At 30.8% G+C, this 22,805-nt stretch overlaps 1 protein-coding gene across 12 annotated transcripts in view; it reads right to left on the bottom strand.

The window, feature by feature from the left end:
* LOC119634776 (AF4/FMR2 family member lilli) overlaps window positions 1-22,805 on the bottom strand; it is a 302,476-nt gene that overhangs the window by 184,497 nt on the left and 95,174 nt on the right. Inside the window, exon 1 of one of the 12 annotated variants that reach the window (XM_038029145.1) lies at window positions 3,496-3,591. The exons of the other annotated variants lie outside the window; for them this stretch is intronic. The gene's annotated coding sequence lies outside the window, so the exon portion shown is untranslated. Of the gene's footprint in view, window positions 1-3,495; window positions 3,592-22,805 lie in introns of those variants that run through there. 12 annotated transcript variants of the gene reach the window in all.

Below are 22,805 nucleotides of genomic sequence, written 5' to 3'. Positions count from 1 at the left end.
AAAAATGTAAATAAAAATAAGAAATAAAATAAAAGGAGAAATTCCTGGTTTTGATTTCCGCTTCATTTTTTTTTTTTTTTTCTTCTTTTTCCTACATTAACTTTGTTAGAGTTCAACGAGCACTTTAAATAATTTTTATTGACTCACAAGTGGAAATTGTCAAGCAACGGATAGACGACTTTTGAATACAAAACTCTATTAAAAGGTAGACCAAAATGATCTTAATATTTGCATGAATGATTTTTAATAGCGATTTTAAGTTTAGGTATAACGTGAAAATATCAGAGATAAGAGAGCTCAACTATACTAACTTCTCTCATGGGATTTTTTTTTTAGAAAATTTCCCATTATCACTAAGAAACATTTAGGTTATTGTTTCTCTTTCTCAGATAGATCTTGAATTCCATTTTTCCTTACGCGTAATTTGACTTTGAGGAAAACCATCCAACAATGCCAGAGACTTTTGTGGCCAGTTTTCATCTTCTTCAGTAATCGGTTTTCAGATATTCGTAACATTTGTTAGTGAGTGATTAAAAGAAAGTTCTCTTCATGTCCAACACATCTTAAGAAGTCCAACACATCGTTTCAAATATCAATTCATTTTGGTAGACCACATTTTTGTTTTGTTTAAGCAAAATTTGAAAAAAATATTTGCTACGTCAATATTAATGGCGGTCTAAGTTGATATATTATTTCATTGAGTTAAAGGTTAAGAATGTAATCTTAAAAGAACATTAGTTTGTTCCTTTTCGTTACCAAAGGATTCGTACGTTAAGTTTGTCATTTCGTATGTAGTAAACACACTTTATCAAGCATTCCAAGTCGATTTAGTTTTGTACGTTCTTTTCCTGTCACGTTTTTAAAAGCTTCCTCCTTTCAAAAAGATCGAAAAAACTAAAATTAAATTATCATAAGCTGCTCTACAGTTGGTAGAAGCAATTCCGTTACGTAAAGTAAGGAAAATTAAATCTATCTGTAAAGGAAAAAAGTAGAGATTTGCGGTATTTTCGTTTCCATTACGTTGAGAGCTCAACTTGATGTACATAATAAGATGTTCACCTATCTAACACGTAGGAAATAACTTCCCATCTTAATATTTACATCTTTTGCGGATGAAGAGACTTTTGAATGAGAGGAATTTCAAACAGGTTCAATTCAAACTAAATGCGGTGCGATGTTCTATTTGATTGTCTATTAGTTTTGTTAATATTTTTCTTTTCTAGAAATAAAACAGAGACGAACGGATATGCTCAACGCGCGGCTCTCATGCTTAAATGTCCAATACCAGGACATGGTCTGCCGGTTTATCAAAATGATCAAAGGCCCGCACTTCATTGAATAAAAGTCGGAAAGCACATTATGGTTGTAGACATTTTCGGTGAACATGATGTTGTGATAGTGTCAGTCCTTACGTCTTTCTAATTAAACCTGACACCTGAACGGCTGCATACTGCAGATCGTTTCAGGAAATTATCCTGATTGTTTGACGTATAAACATCAAACTCCACGTTATATAAATTTTTTTTTATTTCTATTTGACTCGATTGGTCCTCTAATTGATAAGAAAAACTCTACGATTATTGCATTAAAGTAGCGATTACATTATAGTCGTCTTAAAGTGAATATAGTTTAGTTGTTATTCAGTTTTTCTGGTTTTATTTTTTTCGTTGCTTTTTGATAACAAAAAGGGTTTCGTTTACATGCTAATAGGGTGGAAATATTTTATGGAAAACGTTCTTTTTAGCATTTGAAATGCTTTTATTTTCCTTTTATATATGTTTATATATTCATAGAATACAATTTCTATTTAAATGTTATTTGTGGTTATTTTTGGTGACAAACGTCTCATTGAAAGGGACGAAAGGCAGCAAAAAAAAAGAAAAGAAGTTTACTTACATTAGTTTAAAAGATTTTTGTCTTGAGTGCCTGCGACTTGCACTTGACTGAAAATCTCAAGTATTTTTTGGTAATCTGTATAATTTTACCAATGCTACCGTCTGTAATTTTTCATGTTGTCCTTTATTGCTCTTGTTTGACTTTTCTGTTATTGTTTTTCTTGTATATTAACATGATTTATGAAATGCTTTCGCTTTTTTTACGATTATTTTCACTCTTTTTTTTTTTTTTCTTGTTTGAGTCGAAAACAATAGAATCATTTCAATAGAAAATGAAATTATTATTCATGAAATTGTTTCTAACCCTTAACGGGTACTAATAGAATGGATAACTCGCCCTATTGTTTTAAGAGAAAAGGCGTAAAATTTTATATGAAATACTATAATATGCGTTGTAGTCTAGCGAGATTTAATGGGAAATGAAATTCCTGAAAAATTCTTAAATTTGTCAACATAATTTTATACGTAACTGTACTTATTGGATTACATGTTATTTATTTAGCCAATTCTTTTGCTTTCCAACACATCAAGGATGGGGAAGAAGTAAGCTTTTAACACAAAATTTTAATGCTTTATGTACGCATAAATTATTAATTCAGACTACGGACGGACGGATAGAAAAAGGTGATTGGATTCCGGCCAGGAGTGCGTATACTTATCAGCATTTTCAACTGAACTCTGGCCAAGAGTAAATACATTTTAAAAATCTAAAATATCTTTTGGTGTTTTTATATTAATTTGGCAAAAAAAAAAAAAAAAAAAAGAAGATAGAAAGTGATTAACTTGGTTTGTAATGGAAATGCAGTAAGCCTTGAAACAGTTAAAAAGTCTACGAAATCCCGAAAACTGTGCCAGATTTAGTTCAAAAAATATTACTCTTGAAAATGAGGAAAATTCGTCTACGTCAGTCCGTAAGCAGCATAAGCACAACTCAGGAAGTGATCTTCAACGTAACCTTCAAATATCTCGCCTCCTTCCGATTAGCACTGGTTCGATCGATGCAGCCATTTGGAAAGTCGAAGATGCGCGGATATGGATCGATGACTATTTCTACAGTGAGGGCACATTTTTTTTCTGAATATCATTTTCACTATCTAAAATACGGCCATCTATCTATCTATTAGAACACACATGCCACAAACTATTTCGTTGATCGTATCCACACATTGTAGTGCTTCTGCTATTTTTATTGCTCACATAGGTGAACATATTAATTGCCCCTCGTTATGTTTACTTTTTATACGGATTCCATTACAAAAAAAAAAATTTCAAAAACACATTTCATATTTCCGCAAAGAAGAAAAATCAAAATTTCCTATTAATAAAATGAGCGATATGCTTAATTTACTCCAATTGTAATAAAAAATATTAAATAAACTCACCAAACTTTTAGTTCTATTCATTATTGTATTATATAAAGCCTGGCAGGCAACGCTTACCTAGAAAGAAAAAAAAAAAAAATTACAAAAATTAATTTAATTGAAAATTTCGTAATGTTAGGCAAAAGCTCTTAAATTTTAATTGTTACGCAACGAATAATTAAATTTAAAAGCATTTAATTGAAAACAATAACAAGCAAAGCGCACACAATTTCGCTAACCTATAATGATGAACTCAATCAGGTTTCTTTAAACGCTGAACGCTGAACGTTGAACGCTGAAAGAAAAACAAATCCCACCAACAGAATGCCACACGCACGCTCTTAATTGAATTTGAAATTGTTACAATAATAATAACAACAACAACAACAATAATAACAAAAGGCTTAACATTATATATTACGGTAACAGCTGCTGCCCGATCTCCATCGTTATTCATCATCGTGAAATAAATGGCAAACACAGAAAATTCATAAATTTTATTAAAGAAAAAACCGAAAAAAAATATTAAACAATCAGCATAAACTATAAACTCTATAAAAAGAAAAGAAACGTAAGCAAATACATAAACGTAAATGCCATAAACAATCATTTATGGTTTATTTGTTGTTACAAAAGTAAATTGAGGTTAACACAGTTTCTGAAAGGCTTCTCTCATTTGTTTTTTTTTTTTTTTTTTTTGCACAAACGAAACTGCAACGCCAGCAACAACAATGCGACCGAATCAAAATTGGTTAACAAAAGATAAATTTTTTTTTGTAACGAAATGCAAAAAAAAAAAGAAGAAAAGAGAAAAAATCAGAAAAACCAAACAGTTTATGCTTGTATGCCTTTTTTACTCATATACCATATTTTTCATATCATATCACCGAACTGAAAGGAGAACAGCGAGCACATACACCCATTAAAGTCAGACAAAGACAAAACGGGCCGTTATGCACATTTAAGTTAATTTGCTGCTAAAGAAACACAAATACCGCAAACATCGAGAGCAACAGCAATAATAATAATAACAACAACAAGAAAACGAAGAAGAAGAACAACAACAACAGCAGCATCAGCTTGGCAGCGACAAATCTTTAGCTTTTCCTCATGCACTTTATCTCTTTCGTTGGATGATGATGAGTGCATGTTGCCGCAGTGCCTTTTGCTATATTATTTTAGTTTTTGTTAATGCTGATGTTCACCGCACAACCGCACACTAAATCCATGAGAATACTAACATTTGTTTTGAGTGTTTAAGTTATTCATCCGTTTTTGTGAACAGAGAAAAAAAACAAAAAAAAAAAGAAGAAGAAGAAGAACAAAAAATAAATAAACATCGCTTACCAACGATCACAACAACGCATCGATGATGATTGAGCCAATACGGAATTATGAAAAGACCATTTTAAGATTTCGTTAACAACAACAGCAGCAGTTTGAACTAAAACTTTTACGACTCGCCGTTCACGCAAACAAGCAAAAGTATGATGTATGCGTGTGTGTTTTATGGTAAAATTACTTCAAGTTAAGTTTAAGTTTCTCTTTGGGGTGTGCTATGCTATGCTGTGCTGTGCTGTGCTGTGCTGTGCTGTGCCGTGCAGTACAGTGTTTGTTTTATGTTTTTCTTTTTCATTTTTATCTCTTTTTTTCCATTCAAACTCAGCTTAAGAAACTGTCAATCAATTTGTTAAACGGCTGTCAGCATAAATATTTGCTAATGACAATAATGTTATTTGTTTTACGTGAATATGTATGTATAAGTACATGTTGGTTGGTTGTACGCGTATATATGTAATGTAGTTAGTTAAGCATGTGAATGTTTTAAAATATGTTTAACGTCAGAAGAAAACAGAAGAAAAAAAAAAAAAAAAAAAAACTAGGTGAGCATTGTCACACATTCTCAAAGAAATGCTTTGTTTTTTACAACAATAATAATAATAATAATAATAATAATAATGATAATAATAATAATGTATGTTCAAACAGTTGTTATCGATGTCGATTATGATGATAATATTGAAAATGATGCCATAATGATGTTGTAAATCAACTACTAATTGACGGCACAAATTGATATTTAATTTGTACCGACAATGAGGCAATGTAAAATTTATGAAACCAGCGTGCAGCAAAGAATGAAAAATTTTCATTACGAAGAAAAATTAAATAGAAATTAATTTAAAATAATTACGAATTTCATAATTGATTCACAGCAATTAGCAACAATATCAACAACAACTAAAGATCGCCAAGAAAAATGATTGCAAAACTATTTGTTAATCGCGCGATTTATCGCGAATCGCATTAAATGCTTGAAAAATTGTTGTTGTACAAATCCATCAGATAACGGAAATATCCTCGTTGCGGGCCAAACTGACATACCTGACATGATCTAAACCTACAATACTTCTTTTTGGATAATTTGCTGTCATCGTCTGTCGTCAGTACTTAAGTCAAAAAAGGTCTTCTCTCGATAATCAAATAACAGTGTTTTCCATTTAGTTCGAAAGATTTTCATTGTCAAATTTTCTTTCTCGTTTCTGAACCAACAGCAACCTAACCAGTGACAAATACTTTAAAGCTTCGATTAAAAAGAGTTCTATAACCGCACTTATTATTCGTGGATACGCACATCGCTTTAGATGAGAAGAGATTGTAATTTTTATCACTCCTAGATCATTCTTGGATCAGAAGAGACTCTGTAAACCTACTAAATATTATTAATTTTTCGTATGTTGCTTTGCTATTAAGCTTTTCTTAAGCTACTGGCACAGCCGGACTTGATGATCACGTGGAAGAGTATGTGCTCATCACACTTTATGAGGAGCGAAACCAACTGGCAGGGTTACTACTACATGATGATGATGATGATGGTGATCATGATGATGATGATCATGATGATGATGATCATGATGATGATGATATTTTGATATTCAATTAAATTTCAATTTTTTAATTATCTCATATTAAGTTCTCTTTCTTTTCATTGTCAATTGTTAACATTATGTCAAAATTTATTTCTCTTTAATTCGCTTTTATAATGAATCATATCATAATGTGCCTCATAGTCATATAGCCCAAAAAGGAACCCCATATTGAATATCACAATACAAAATTAGGGATAGAGATGCATGGGGAAACTGTTCACATCCTTTCAGGGCAGTAATTACATTATCACATTTTTCATACATACACATCTTTTTTTCGTATAAATCGAAACCAAAAAATGTATGATACGTATGTATATATATAAAATATTATGTTACTATACAGCTAGTTGGGATAATTAAATGAATTCAAACTACAAGCAAAAACAAAGACAATTAAAATACTGCCGGCTTTTTTATAAGCGAGGTCGTGGTGTAATTCTTTATATATCTATATATATATATATTGAAAAAAAAAACATGACATGATTAAGGTTAAAGATCAATTGTCTACAATTGTAGGTTCAATCGTTTTTCTTAGAGTAAACGATGAGCTTCAAAACTTACTTCGGATTTAGGCGAAAAATTTCAACGCTAGGAAACGATGGAGATCATGATTAACACTTCGAATAAGAAATTGATCGTTAAAATGGAATCTAGAATTAGGTTAACGTAGCACAGTGTAAAGTGCAAAGATCCACTTTTCTCTTTTCGATATTAGTTTCCACGGTAGAGCTAACTAATGCTTCGAAAAGTATACTTTAAAAAAAAAAAAAAAAAAAGTATTTTAAAATGCGTCGCTGTTTTTAAGTCAATGTGCCCAAATGCATGACATCATATACATACTATAGTCATGATGTCAACTTACAATGACAATCCTGTCTCTACGCTCGGTCTTTATAGCTTCGCGTTCGAAAAATAAAAACGTGTCTGAATAAAGTGGTAGAACGCTAATTATTATATAGCATAGTACGCTTGCATTGCATCTTATACTTTTATTGACGTCATATGCTTTTACCTTACAAAAAAAGAAAAGCGAAAGAAACGCATCAATTTTAAAAAAATCACAAAGATTTTTTTTTTTTTTTTTAAGCTAATAAATAATTCAATTATTAATAAAATGAAAATTTTGGTAAGAAACATTTTCCGTCACTTCGAATCGAAAATTCAATGATTAACGAGCTTACGATCTATTTCCTAACCTAAATGAAAGTCACGGACGAGTAAAGTTATATTACATTAAATAACTCACACAACAAAAGAATGCTTTGTTGAGATTCGTTTTAATTTTAGGCTTTTGTTTTTTTTTTGTTTTTCGATTTTTTGCACTAATACATTTGCTTTCATTAACTGTAAAGTTTTTCGTTTAACTTTCAATTAGCAATTTTTTTATGTTTACGTAACACTTAAAATGCACATTATATCTACACACAGCTGTATTTATGCCTATAACAAGTGCGTGCAAATAAACAAATCGACATCGTGTAAATATTTAAACATAAAATTTACACTATGTAGTGCGTTTTTTCTTCACCAACAGGTATTAACTAAATGCGTTAAAACTCTCGTGTTATTTACATTTTAAATGCGAAAAGGCACGGAGGAGGAGAGGAGAAAAAAAAAAAAACACAAAATATACCAACATTAGATGCCAATAATATATGGCTTGCACAGGTAGTTGTAGTATGAGTTATGTGCAAATATCTAAGGCAGTCGTTCCAAAAAAACAAAAAACAAAAAAAAAAGTTGCATGCATTTAGCGACATTGCGTAATCTATCGTATGACTATTTTTAGGAAAATATTAACCAGTATTTTAAAGTAAATTTATATTGATTTTATACAAAAACGATTGACTCTGACAGAGTAGCTCCCTATAATGTACATAATGCGTAAATCCAAACAAGATATTTGACTTTATAAAGTGAAGAAAGGAAACACATTGACAAAATTGAGGTGCTTTACATGCGTACGTACATACGTAACAATAATAATATGTTGCGTGAAATTATCCCCGACACGAAAAGCTAAACCATAACTAATAAGAAATTATGTAATAAAAGCTTAAATCTAAATTGAACGGTACGTACAAACAGTAAACATGATTACATTTAAATATAAAAATCATAGCAAAATAAAAAAAGGCGTCAAATAAGTGTCTGGCAAGAGCAGCCTTATTTATGGACAGCAGAATAACTAAATGGTATAAAACTTGCCTAGAACGAGGGCAAAGGAAAATCATGAACGGAAAAAGGGGAAACAAATTTTTCTATCTCTGCTCCAAGCAGGATCTGAGAATCATTATACTAATGCCAATGGATCGGCAATAACGAGCATCATGGATGTAAGAAAACTCAGTAATTTCGTTAGTGTAGCCAAGTACTCAGGGAATGTTCCCTGAAATGGTGAAAGAGATATGTAGCCGGAGCGGTAGCCTTGTCTTTCGCGTCTGAGTACTGTAGCTACGACCACATATACTTTGCTGCACTGACATTTGGCACTCGCGACTTTCATCTGTTTTATCTGCCGTAGCACCTAAATAGGGTATCCTCTGAGGTGCCAATAACAGTTTAGACAATTCTTTCAATCGTTTTATTTAGAAAAGCGTTTTTAAGAGCTCACTTTACTGATAAAACTCATCGTTACTGATTTTCCACATTTATAGAAATTTGTTTGTATCGTACGCAAGGTGTGCTTTTTTTTTATGTTTCTCCCAATAGCACTGGTGGTCGAAAACTTCACAACTTTCTTACAATTTTTTATAAAATTTCTATAGCTCCCGCAGTTAAAATCTTATGCTATATGATTTTTACAAAGACTTTTTTACAATTCCTTTCCATATACGGAAATAAACGGCAGGGATGGAAAAACCAAACAATAACAAATGATAACTTGATATAATACTAGGCTCCCATTACGCAGTTCATTGACTAAAATATCCCATAGCTGTTAAATTAACTTCTCTTGGATTGCAAAGATATAATAAGACAAATTTTATAACAGTTCTTTGTACTTACAATTGCTTTAATGCCGACAAGCGCGAACACGTGCGCGTAAACTGTCAAAATTTATCACACCAGTAAATTCTCTTTGTGTTTCCTAACGACTTAAGGTTTTGCTTTAAGCTTAACAATTTTCTTGAACACTATTTGCTAAGATCGGCATTCCCTTCAATTATTGAGAGGGCAACACTTAGTTCTACTATGACATATTACGAAAAGCAAACGTCCACATTTTGCACAGTGGAAGCGATTGAAATGTCTTTCAGTTACCCTTTTATAGAAAGCAAAAGTTTCAAGACAAACGTGACCAGTATTCATATTATGGGGAGATACTATTATAAGACGTAACAAATTTCGAGTCGACATTTGATCCTATTCACCCCGGGACTAGATGATACGAGAATTTCAATAATATTATTAACACAAAAACAGGGCTTCTTGTATTTTTCATTCTTCGCTAAGTAAATCAAAACTGATTCTGAGACCCAAAGAAGTTTTGTGCTCATTTGGAAAGTTGATGGAAAGTTAATTCGTCACGAAGTAAGGAATTTCATGGATAATAAAATTTGAACAACGAATAATTATGCGGAACTGACAGCAAACAAAAATCACATTTCATTTGCATAAAAAGCATATAAAAAATTTTACTGAATCTTAGTGATACACCGAAATTCTAAAAAAAAAAAAAACGAAAAACGAAAAACGAAAAACGAAAAACAAAAAACAAAAAATTGTCGTAAAAACTTTTATTCTCGTATTTATTGATTTTATTTAAACATTTGCAGTTGTTTCGAACGTTATTGTTTATAAATCAACGCCGTTCCTAAAAAAAAAAAAATGAAAGAAAAAAACGTCTCTATTCTAAATGAAATCAAAATGAGGCAACGAAAACAACAACAACAACAACAACACTAACAACAACAAGAGTCGCAATTAATTGCTATATGTGTTTGTGAATATTCTTTTAGATTGCCCTTAACAGCTCTCCACTCGTCAACATTTTATTATCCGCCACATTCAGTAGCATACCACACCAGAGGCGGCAATAGCAAGCTTTCACGTAAAAGCCCATTAAACATTATTAACGCTTTGTTTTTTTTTTTTTTTTTCATTTTCTGTTTTATGGTATTGATCATCATCATCAATTCTTAAAAGTAGCTTAACATGTCTGGCATATCAATGAATTTATATATGAGAGAGTTTTATGTGCATGCGAACACAATAAAAAAAATAAATAAAAAAAAAAACAAAAAAAAAATCAATATGTCATTATATGTACGGCTTGCAAAAAATGTGTAAGGAACACATTTTATGTATAAAACGTATAGAAGACTCTGAGAATTTCAATTTCAATAATAAAGAAAAATTATTACTTTGTATCGATTTTGAGTTTAAAAACGTATGAATAATAGAACAAAGTTAAATGAATCGTTATGCATACATAATTATAATTAGAAATACCTTTCTTACCATTCTTAACGATTCACTTCGATTTTAACTCGTTAAGGTGCGTTGCTGATATAAGCAAGGAAATCGATATAGCGAAAAAAAAAAAAAAAAAAAAAAAAAAATACAAAGTGCAACTCATAAGACTAACAAATATAGTATAGAGTAAGAAGCACGAGCGAAGTAAACTATTTTAGATGATTTTAGCTAAGCTACACTTAATGTTTATCTAGGCAGTCATTAAAGTTTTCAAATCCATAAAAAGCGACGATATCAGAGGCTCATCAGCAATGCACATTTTTATGGCTTTCTTTTTTTTCAATCGGTCTGTCCACTTAAGCATAAGCTCCTTGTGTCCAGAGAGCCAAGTTCTTTGCATGATCAGCTTATTTCTCTTGCGTTTCCTTAATATCAATATATTCTGAACAAAAAATTTACGGCCCGTGGCACTTAGGGGTTCTGTCGTCTTTAGATGTTACACATTAGGCTTTAATGATGCAATGCAGCAAATATCGGACACGCCCATTTAGTTAAATTCTATGTTATGTTCCAATTACTTTTCTATTTTTTCTAAAGCACATTAGACTGGACTTTATCGTTAATAGTGTTAGCATAGTTAGTAAAGCAAGCAAAAATATTTTTAAACAAATTATGAAGATGAACCTAATAATGAAATCGAAAATATGAAAAAATGCATTTCTAAATTAAATATAATTGAGTGAAAAAAAAAATGCAAATTTAATGGACCTTGATAGGTAACTAAGCTTTCTAACGGGGTCTCTTCTGACAGGTAAAATTATACTCTAGTAGGGTCAGTGTTCGGACTGGTAACGGTGATTTCTACTAGTGTCAATCTGAACGATAAGCAGTGGTTTCCAATTACAGTTATTTTGATAAAGACGGATCCTAATACGATCGATTCTAATAGACAATGGTGAATATCTGTCAGATAATAATGGATTCTAATGCGGTGAATTCTGATATGTAGCCAACACACCAAAGTACGTAATATTAATGCATTTGCCAGATTTTGCTTCATCGACTACTTGCAAACTTTGCTAATCCGCATGTGATCCTTCAATATAGACAGCATGTGTTTCTTTAAAGCTCAATTCATCTGATTTAGGTCAAAATTATGATTTATCTGTTCTATCGGCTTATTTATTTATGTGAAAGCAATAGAAAATTCACCGGCATATAATGACAGGGAAGGTCGATTAGTTCTAGATTTATCCTTGAATGAATTCCACAGCTTAGATCTGAATATTATAAATATATGAATGGCATATGACTTCAAAATCGTATGGAATCGATTAGAACAGATATCGATATGATATTTAAAGCTCAATTTTACCAAAGGAATACACCCTAAAAATGTTGTAATCTAATCAATGTATTGATTGACTGAAAATTGGAATATAAGGTTAGTTGCGAAATAAATACAGACTTACGTCCCTTGGATTTGTTTCCTAATAACAAAAAAAAAAAATAATAATAATAATAATAAAATAATGATCCTGAATCACTTTATTAATCCAGACACCGAAATGACGCGCAAACATTGAATTAATTTATATTAATATATACATAATTAATTAACTGAACTGAACTTTGAATGACTTTAAAATAGCATTGAGTAGTGAAAATATTTGCGGTTCCATTTGTTAACGTATTAATAAATTTTAATTAATATTTAACCACACAGCGAGTGAGAAAGAAAACAAAAAACAAAAAAAAAAACAGAAAACAACAAACAAAAAATAAACAAAAACCGCATAAATACAAGCAAAAGCAGAATAAATATTAATTTCATTAACCATTAAATACATGTATATATATATATATATATATATATATATATATATATATAAAATTTATTTCAATTTATTACCGAATTTATATTAAGAGCAAAAAAAACAAAAGTGGATTTTAACACATTCTGCTTGTTAAAGCAACCAATAAATAGACGACGGTGAGACTGAAAAAACGAAAACAAATTTAAATAAAAATCAAATTCAAAAAAAAATCAACGACAACCGAACGAACAAACAAACAGAAACGCTTGTTCCCTATTTGATCTAAAATACAGTGACTTAACAAATTATTTTTGACACTCATTGTGTCCCATGTTTTTATCTTTATTATTATTGTTGTTGTTGTCGTTGTTGTTGCTGTTCTTATTATATTGTCTCATTTGTGTATTATTTTTTTATATTGTCTGCAAACACGTCATGTGAGATACATTGAATGGCAAAGCAAAGCACCGAGCGAGAATGATATAAACATAAATATAATCGAATGATATCTAAACATAAATATCTACCTATAACAAAAATAATAGAAATAAAGGTGACTTTGAAGTCATTTTATATTGAAATTCATGTTTGCTTATGAATAAAATGTTAATTAATTTTTGTTTTTTTCTTATATTTGTTTTTTATTTTATTTATTTTTTTTTTTTGGTAAAAACTTAATGATATTATGACATATTTCGAAATACGTATGTAAATCAGAAGAAGGTGTGGGACGTGTATACACATATTATATACGTATACAATTCATATAATATATTTATTTAATAATATAACAAGAAAACAAAAAAAAAAAAATATACGTCAAATTCTACAAATAAATTAATTAAGCTTTGAATAAATATTGCATAATAAGCGAATCCGTATTAAATTAATCAACGTAACCTTTTTGTTATATATTCATAAAAAAACACATAATACGTCTAGATGGTCTGTCAGTAAATAAAAGTAATGAATAAAGAGCCAGTCATCATTTAACTAATGAAGTTATAATAACTTTTACCCTTACCCTAAGTACGCTATAAACCGCATTGAATATGTTAAATAACTTGCATTAGTTCTTAACAAATATAGGAAAGTAATACTCATTAAAACCTAGACACCAGATGTTCGAGACTTTTATAAAGCTTAGCGGAATACGCTTTCGGTAAAATGAATGATTAATAAAATAGTAAATGTATTATCGAAGGGTCCAAATATCGTTTAATTGATTGGCTGTTAAGTTATTCAAATCACAACACCAGTCTTTAACGATCTTTTAGGTAGGCAAACCTCTACCCTTAAACTCGTCCTTTATAATATCGCCGCAGAGTTATATGGTCTTCCAGTTTGAGAATGAATTTACCAAAATCTGAAACTTTCCATATATGAACTATGGATTGTTTAAATAGATAGTGAGATAGCTGCCCGTCAAAGATGCTAATTTGAATACCGTTCACGGAAAAGTTTGTGTAAAATTTGTATGCTAAACTTTTTTTATCGCCTTTGTTTCATACGACCTTCCGCTATTGATCGTAGATTCTTGAAGACAATGTGCTACATTTTTTTTTTATTTCGGTCGATCCCATGGCCAAGTATTCCCGGCCCACAGGACTGACGGACACACGTTCTGTGTTTGAAGTACAGAAAGCGAAAATAGGCTCTCATGAGCAGGCATACAACATAGTTGAGCTGACTATTGGCAAGGTAGACCATAAATAAGGCTAGAGAGTGTTCAAAAACTTAAGAAGGACCTCCACCCAGTGCAATCGAGTTGTAGTTTTCATTAGATTGTTTTCACAATCTCCGGATAGGATTATTGTTGCCGCAATATGATTCAAAGTCGGTTTGTTACTGGACAGACGGACTTCCGAGAAGAATCGCCATATTGTAGCTTCTGTTAAAGAAGTTTTATTCATTTTCCTTTGGGTATTTAACAAGAACGAATGAGAGGTGAATATTAAGCAAAGCATTTTTTTTTTTTTTTTTTTTTTTTTTTTTTTTTTTGTTATTCGTATCTGTCAAGCTTTTAAACTTATTTGCTCACACACATTATGAATGAATGTATCTCATGATTACTTTAAATTCCAAACTGAGTGCAATGACTAAGAAGAAGTATAAATAACTTTTCATCCGAATTTGCGAGATAATAATTTGCCCCAGAATGCCACTGCTGTATGAAGAGCATGATATGTGTATTTTGAAAGCATTCTTTCTATATGCAATTTCTCGAATTGTTAGTTGTTGGGAATATTATAAAAATATTAGCAGTGTTCCACTCTTTGGTAATGGAATGATATGAAAAAGCTCTTATACAAACACATTTATAAACTTTTAATTTAGCATTTTATATACCATTTCGTAAACACAATCTTTGCAAAGTCTTCATCCATGCATTTATCCATCCATCCATCCATCCCTTCATTCATTATGTACGTAAACAATGCATCAAAACACTTGTTTCACACTTTCAGCAACAGCAGCAGCACTAGTAGTAGCAGTAGCAACAAAATCGCTTTAATAGCTCAACAATAACAATTATAACAACAGCAACGACGACAACAACAGCAAAAAAAAAAAAAAAAAAAAAATCATATAACAAACAACAAAAATGAAAATTATAACAATAGCATTTTAACGATATACGAATACGAATATGAATACGAATACGAATACATATTTTTTGCATTTGTAAACACATACAACCTAAATTATTTCAACTCTTCTCCCCTTTCTCTACCACTTTAATGGTGTTTATAATAGTTTTACACTAACATTAAAAAAAAAATCCCCAAAATGTGGGTCATATTTATGAGGATATTCACACATGTTGTTTTTCTGTATGTCTATATGTATATCTTTTTACGCTTATACGCTTTTTAATGCCTTTGTTAGTATTTTTATATTCTTCTCGTTGTTTTACAGCCGGCAATATTCTCGGTTGCAACACATTTGCTCGCATTATGCAATGCACGCATAGCAAACTAACAGAGGCTAAAACATATTTTAATTTGCAACAGTCGAGGGTCTTGGCATCATTAAAATGTTCCTCGCATTAGCGCAATATATATAAATATTATATATATATATATATATAGATGTACGTATTCAGATAATGTGTTAGACGGAGATGTAGTGATGGACATGGTGTGAAAGAATAAAATTAAAAATCAACTAAACGCAAATTGACCTCGTTATATTCATCTCTTCAACAAATTTCTCCCCAATAGCTAATTGAAAAATTATAATTATTATTTAATCGATAAAGCCACTTAACGAAACCTAAGCTCACTTGAACTCACTTGCATTGCAGTGTAAATTTCATTATTTTAATCCGGTAAAATCGCAAATGAATCTATTAAACGCTATATATGAATAAATATTGATCCTCGATATCCTCGAAGAAGGGCAGATACCAGCTTTGATTTCTTTCGATTCTAAAAAAAACATTTACGATAAACAAAAGAAATCACACAGTTTCAAAATACTTTTATCAATAACTTGCAAATTCGAGGTTCAAAAGTCATACAGACATGTAATGCATTAGAAAAAAAAAAAAAAATCTAATCTCTTACTCTCTGAATTTCGCGATTATCTTTATATATTGATTCTTCATTTGTTTAGAGAAGAGCTTGCGTTTAAATCGTGATCGTATTAGTTTCTAACATTTTTGATTTGATAACTCAAACAAGCACGGACAGAAAATATATTTTACTTCTTGTCTATCATGGCATAATTGCTTAGGTCAAGTCAATGCAAACAATTGAAAAAGTAATAATCAAGCAAGCCGACCATTACCTTACACCACTACGCCTGATAAAACATTTCACTTATCTTCATTATAATGGACCGCAAATCATACTTCGTTACAATGGTCACTTGCTTAGTTACTAGAGAAATCTGTCTATGGAAGACCACAAAACCTAACCGCACTTAGCCTAAACACAGCAGGAGGGCAAGAATTTATTATTCTTCACATACCTTCCTCATAAAATACCTAAAGATTAAACACGGTAACCGATAGAAAGCTTACTTCTCATAAGGCGTTCTAGTGCGAAGATTGATCTCTACGGTCCAAACATACCAGAGCCAATTCATGTACCGCATCGACACTTTGGACTACGTTTCATCATCAAATTCGAAAAATTTGACTAAATTTTTTAGAAATAAATTTATTATATAGAGATGGGGTGCAGAAACATGGCCGATCCAATCTTTTTATGGCAAACTACTGACTTTTGTCGGGAAATAATGAAAATGGCCCGATCCAATGCATTTATAATAGCGTTCTTGCTAACATATCTCAAAGATTCGATCGATAAGTTGAACACATTAATATATGAAGACACAGGGACAGTCAACCATAAATCAATTTATAAAATTATATTGGATTGACTGATGTAATAAAAGCTATGCCTAACGTGAGTCTTTCTGGGCACTAAAAAGCATTAAAAGAGTCACATTTTTTAAGAGTGACTTCCTAGCTTCCTGAAAAGAAGGAGTGCGTCAAGAATAAAAAAGAGTACACTCTTTACATGGGGTTCCGTGATCGCTAATGAAAATGCCTCAGGGCATCACACCCCCGTCCTGTATTGAATAAGATCAGTAGCCAACTAATCCAATCTAGTGAAGTCGTCTCTGACCGGCACTGTCAGCAACCAATTAATGCAATTCTGCTGATCATTAGGGAAAGAAAAATCCCTCTATGACCAAAAATACTACAAAAGGATTTTTCAGTTGTAAAACTTTCTCGCGAAATGTTAGCTGAACTGTAATACACTACAACCCTGGCCCCCTGATCGCTAAACATCGTTCCTACTGAAGTTGAATTTTGTCTTGATCGATGTCTTGTGACAAGTCTTGAGCAGAGCTTTAAACCATATGATGCCGTTCAATGAAGAGGCTTTTGACTTTGTCCTTAAAAGAAAGTCTTTAAATATAGAATTCATATACTACGACAAACATATGAAAATAATAAATTTGTATATTTTTCCCGAAATATCCTCTTCTAAAACTAATACGCATTCACGATATGTTGTTGCAGGAGAAAAAATCTCGTAAACTTTTTCAAAAATTTTAGAATACACGATATTTACATTAGCGGATAAAACTATTAGTAGCGATCACGCATATGTTTATATACGTGTATGTTTTTACATAAACATTAGAAAAGGAGATTGGGAAGAAAAACGAATTGTATCACTAACTAATTTTTTTTTAACATCATTAAATCTATTCAAAATCTGTATAAACTTTTCATGTTTGAAATTTTTCAATTAGTTAAATCAACAACACTTAAAACGTTAACTGATTTTTGCCTACATTTTATTCATTCTTCGCATATATTTATTTATATATATATATATATATATATATTTAAAACGATTGCTTAATTAAAGAAAACTTTTTGCAAAGTAAATAGAAAATTTAAATGACAACAAATATGTACGAAAAACAGAAAAAAAATAAATAAATAAAAGAAACGTTAAACAGACAAAGTGATACAACAACAAATACAAACAATGATTTTATTGCTGAAAAGCTCTCTCTACTCTTTCGAACTCGTAACTTTTAAATGAAGTAAAAAACGAACATTTTTACAACATTTCTTCAGAGTAGACGACAATAATTGAATCAGGGAAGTGGAAGAGCAGCATTGGATTGCAGTTATTGTTGTTGTTGTTGTTGCATGAAAAGCTTCCTATCCATCGCGAAACTTATTGTATGCTGTTGTCTAACATCATGCAGAAAACTGTACTGCATGCACTAGCGCGCGCAACCTCAAACCTACCTAAAGCACTTTAATTTAGTTTATTGCTAAAGCTATGAATTTTTCGTGTCTTTCCAAAAAAAAAAAAAAAAATTTTTTCATCATAAAAAAAAAGTAATGCACACATATACGAACACACTATTTAACATAGTCTTAGAATTTAAAAATGTACTCTTTGGTGTTAATACCCTCGATAAACTTAACTACAAGTTTTCTTACGATTTTTACTAAAGAACCGCGATAGGTATTTTTTATATTTTTATATTCTGTTGAGAGACAGAGAGAGAGGGAGAGAGAGAGAGAAAAAGCCAAGAAAAGAAAAAAAATGTAGAAAAAAAAATAAAAAATTCAAATTAGGAAAACTTCACACTTAGTTGTTCAATCGAAGGCAGTAATGTTTAACGACCTGAATGGTTAGCCGGAGGTCTTACTAAGTATCACAGTGATATTTGCACATTTGCACGCTATATGTGTGTTTGTTTCATATATCGCGGTTGATGTTATGGTGTTTGTTTATGCATATATATGCGCATAAAATATTATGTTTAATAGGAAAAGAGGTGTTTGCCGTAACATTAGCTTTATTTTACTTGCATTTATCCAGAGACAAAGCTGACATTTTAACAAATTGCTGCGATTAGTTTTTGTAAGTGTTGCACTTTGTTGAAATTTTCTAGCAACGGTATTTAGTTGCGCAATGGCGCATGTGTACAACGTTAAATATATTTTCATTTCTCACCATAGAAGCAGAAAAGCAAAACCAAATGAAATGAATCTACAGAGAATGTCATGTCAAGTTGTGCGAGTATTGTGCGAAATGCGATTAATTTAATTAAAAACGGCAGCAAACGCGTGGCAGTATAACATTTTATAATTAATGACGGCAACTTAATTGTATGCGGGTGTTTGTTTGTTTGTTTTTTTATTCGTATTTGTTTATTAGCATAAGTCAAAATGAATGTTAACTATTAGTGAGTTTGTATGTTAACAAAAATTGTGATAAGTTTTGATGGGTTAAGTTAGAATAGTTTTTTTTTTTTTCTTTTTTTTCTTTTTTTTTTTTTAATAGGGTATGTCATTTAAATATTTATTAAAACGCCGTCGTTATGGTATATAATTTAAATGAACCTAATGGGATATACTTGGCATTCCAAGAAGACCTAAGAAAGGCTCAAAAAAAAAAGAGCAAGGCTCGTTTATTATCTAATGAGTATTTAACTTTAATTTATATTTTAACAAACTTGCTCTATTTTATTGGCTTAATAGTTACTTTGAATATTTCACAATATGTTGGGACAGAAATTTATTAGTTGCAAGAAATTTTTTTTTTTATATTTCGGTCTTTCGCCTTTTAAAAACATAGCTACCCATGAAATTATTATTAGAATTTTTTTTCATTCTTTTCGAAATTTTTAAACAAAAACAGAAAATGACTTATTTATGTTATATATAAACTGAATAACTTCAATATTTTCAAGTGGTGAGAAAGAGCTGAATCTTTGCTGGGATGTTAGAGCCTAATGTCTTATCTGTTCATTTCTAACTGCTAAAGATACTAAGAGATGTCTTTAAAAAGTGTTTATGGTTATTTAAAAACCCAAATCGATAACTTTCGCTGTATCCCCAACATCCCCAAGCGCTCAGAAAGAGCTAAACTCTTGTTGGGATGTTACAGCCTAATGCCTTATCTGTTCATTATTCACTGCGTCTTTATTGCAGCTCAACTGACAGCTAGACATCGCTTTTTCTTATTACTTTTAATATCACCAAGAGTTCGAAAAATAGAAAGTCAATGGACGGACGATTGTAGTTAAATTAATTAGAAGCATATATATATCTGATGATATCTTTAAAGAATACATCTTCGAATTCTGGGATTTAGAAATGGGAAAACAAATTCAATGATTCCCCACAACCATGTCACACACGCAACTCTGTCCCCCCATGTAGCTGTAGATGTAAAAATACGCAAAGATAATGAAAGAATTTTCGTTTCAACGGATAAATATAATGGCAGGCGTAGCTGATATGAAAGCGTACTGTCACTATGTCATATAAAACGCTTTATGCTATGTAACAATAATTATAATATGCCCAGTCAATAATCGAAGCACAACAAACACAATATTACACGACATAGTTTCATTGCATGTACACACCTAGATGTCAATTTCTATTATCTATCTTTCAGAGATTTCTCTTTCAATGCTGACATTACTAACTTCCAGTTTTATTCTATTAAAAGAAAAAAATCCTGTATTAAAAAACTGATAATTTATTATAAGAAACCAAAAAAAAAAAAAAAAAATGGAATTAAAAATTTAATTAATAAAAAGACCAAAGGTTTTCCTAAAGAGTCCATGCTCACAACCATCAGAATCATGATAGGAAAAAAAGCCTACAATTGATTAATGTTGCTCTATACATATTAAACATGTAATGAGATCATCAGACAACTCTCTCTCTCTCTCTTTCTTTCTTTATCTACATCTAATAAACATTGAACATCGATGTTCCCTGCCTAAGAATGCCAATGAGAATAATTAATCACTGTAGAAAACTATACATCATTGTCTTTAGAAAAAAAAATTATAATTAAACTTTATTTCTTCTCTTTCAACTGCAAGCATATTATCAGCGACATAAAGCAGTCGACTATATTTATAACAGGTACGGTATGTTGTATCCACCTCTTCTAACACCTATAAATAATCCTCCCAGGTGCAATTATAATCACTTGTTTGTTTCTGCCATAAAATAAAAAGATACAACTTCAAATACATATGCATGCCAATAAATGCAAATGACTTTTTATACATTTTTTTTTTTTTTTTAATTTCTTTTCTTTTCTTTTTTTTTTTTTTTTTTTTTATGTGTCTTCAATACACTCTCGTCGACTAACAAAATGTTATACGAATAACATATAAAGAATCGAAATGTTCTATATATAGTCAAGCATGTAAGTGAATTTATATATATAAAAAAAAAGGTGGAAAAAGAAGATGAAGACAAAACAAACAAATCCCTCATCAATTAAGATGAACACGCTTCAAAAAGCACCTGCTCTCGTATACAACAACAACAGCAACAACAACAACAACAACAACAATAGTAACGACAAACAGCATTGATGCTCATTTAAGCACATTAAACACTGACGGCAAAAGTTTTTCTCTATTCAAAAAACTCAACAGCTTTGATGTGTTGGTATATTTATACATATTTATATATATATATATATATATATATGTCTGTATGTGTAAACGAATACAACTACTTACCTTTAGTGTGTGCATCTGTATATGGAAAGTGATTGTAAGGAGCCAAGAGAAGAATATATATATATATATATAGATATAGATATATATATATATATATGTATGCATACATACGTATGTGGGTATAAGGAACCAAACCTAGCCTATGAAGTGAAATCGCAGCTTTAGTAACAAAACAATCAAGCAACCTATCGGTAACATCTACCTTTATACATAAATCTATATATATATATATATATATATTATATATATACCAGAGAAATAGTCGTCAAACTAAAATACACTCATATGTTATTAATGTACGTGTATAAATTCAATACATATGAGCATAAGCATATCAATCGTTCGATACACGGTTGCTGGGTGTATGCAGCAGTATTATTCCAGTTGCAACTGTTGGCGTTTGGCGCAAAGATAGGATACAAAAATATGTATAAAAAATCATTTCAATAAACTAGACTCTTAACAAAAAAAAAAAAAAAAAAAAGAAAAGAAAAAAAAAAATCAACAGCTAAAAAGAACAAAAGAAAACAGTCCTCTTCGTGCAATTGCATTCGCTTGCATAAACACACACACACACACACAGACACACACACACATGCATCCATGAGCACAGATCCATTTAAACATAGAAATAGAGATTCGTAACCATCAATGTTGATGACGATGATGATGCTGCTTGCCGCCGCTTCTGCTTCTACTGTTACTGATGCCTTGCATGTTTTAAAATTACAATACGAACCAATGTTGTTGGACTGTTGTTTCTGATATTACTTTGTGTTCCTGTTGTTCTCTCCTATATAAATATATATATCTCCTATATATATATATATATCTCCTATATATATATATATATTGGTATATATAGATTTCCCCCCGCTGTTCATACATGTATTGGCGACAGTATTAACAAGCATTAATCTGATTGAATTCCATGTTGGACAGTCGTTTTTATGAAAGACTTCTGTTTTAATGTATTTATAACGCTCACAGATTGTTGCCGCACTTAGAACTTTAAACAAGCGCGCGCACACACTCACAGACAGTCAGATCAATAAACAGCAATGTAATGAAACGTAATAATACTGTACTGTCCAGAAGGCGAACAAGAAAAAAAAAAAAAAAAAAAAAAAAAAAAAAAAAGTATTCATCCCTTTAAAAAAAAATTTGAATTTAATCGAAATAAGTTTTTTTTAAGGAATTTAAAAAATTGGCTCCAGGGGTTTTTTTTTTTTTTTTTTTTTTTTTTGTATTCTGTCGCTCGTTCAATTGCCTTAAACAGAAGTTAAAATTGAATTGTTGTTAAATCAGGTATTAATTAATTTAGCATTTTTC

The sequence above is a fragment of the Glossina fuscipes genome, unplaced genomic scaffold (assembly GCF_014805625.2).
Source record: "Glossina fuscipes isolate IAEA_lab_2018 unplaced genomic scaffold, Yale_Gfus_2 3, whole genome shotgun sequence".
Lineage (NCBI taxonomy): Eukaryota > Metazoa > Arthropoda > Insecta > Diptera > Glossinidae > Glossina > Glossina fuscipes.
Note: the sequence above shows the minus strand (reverse complement) of the source record. Positions and strands in the feature narration are given on the sequence as shown.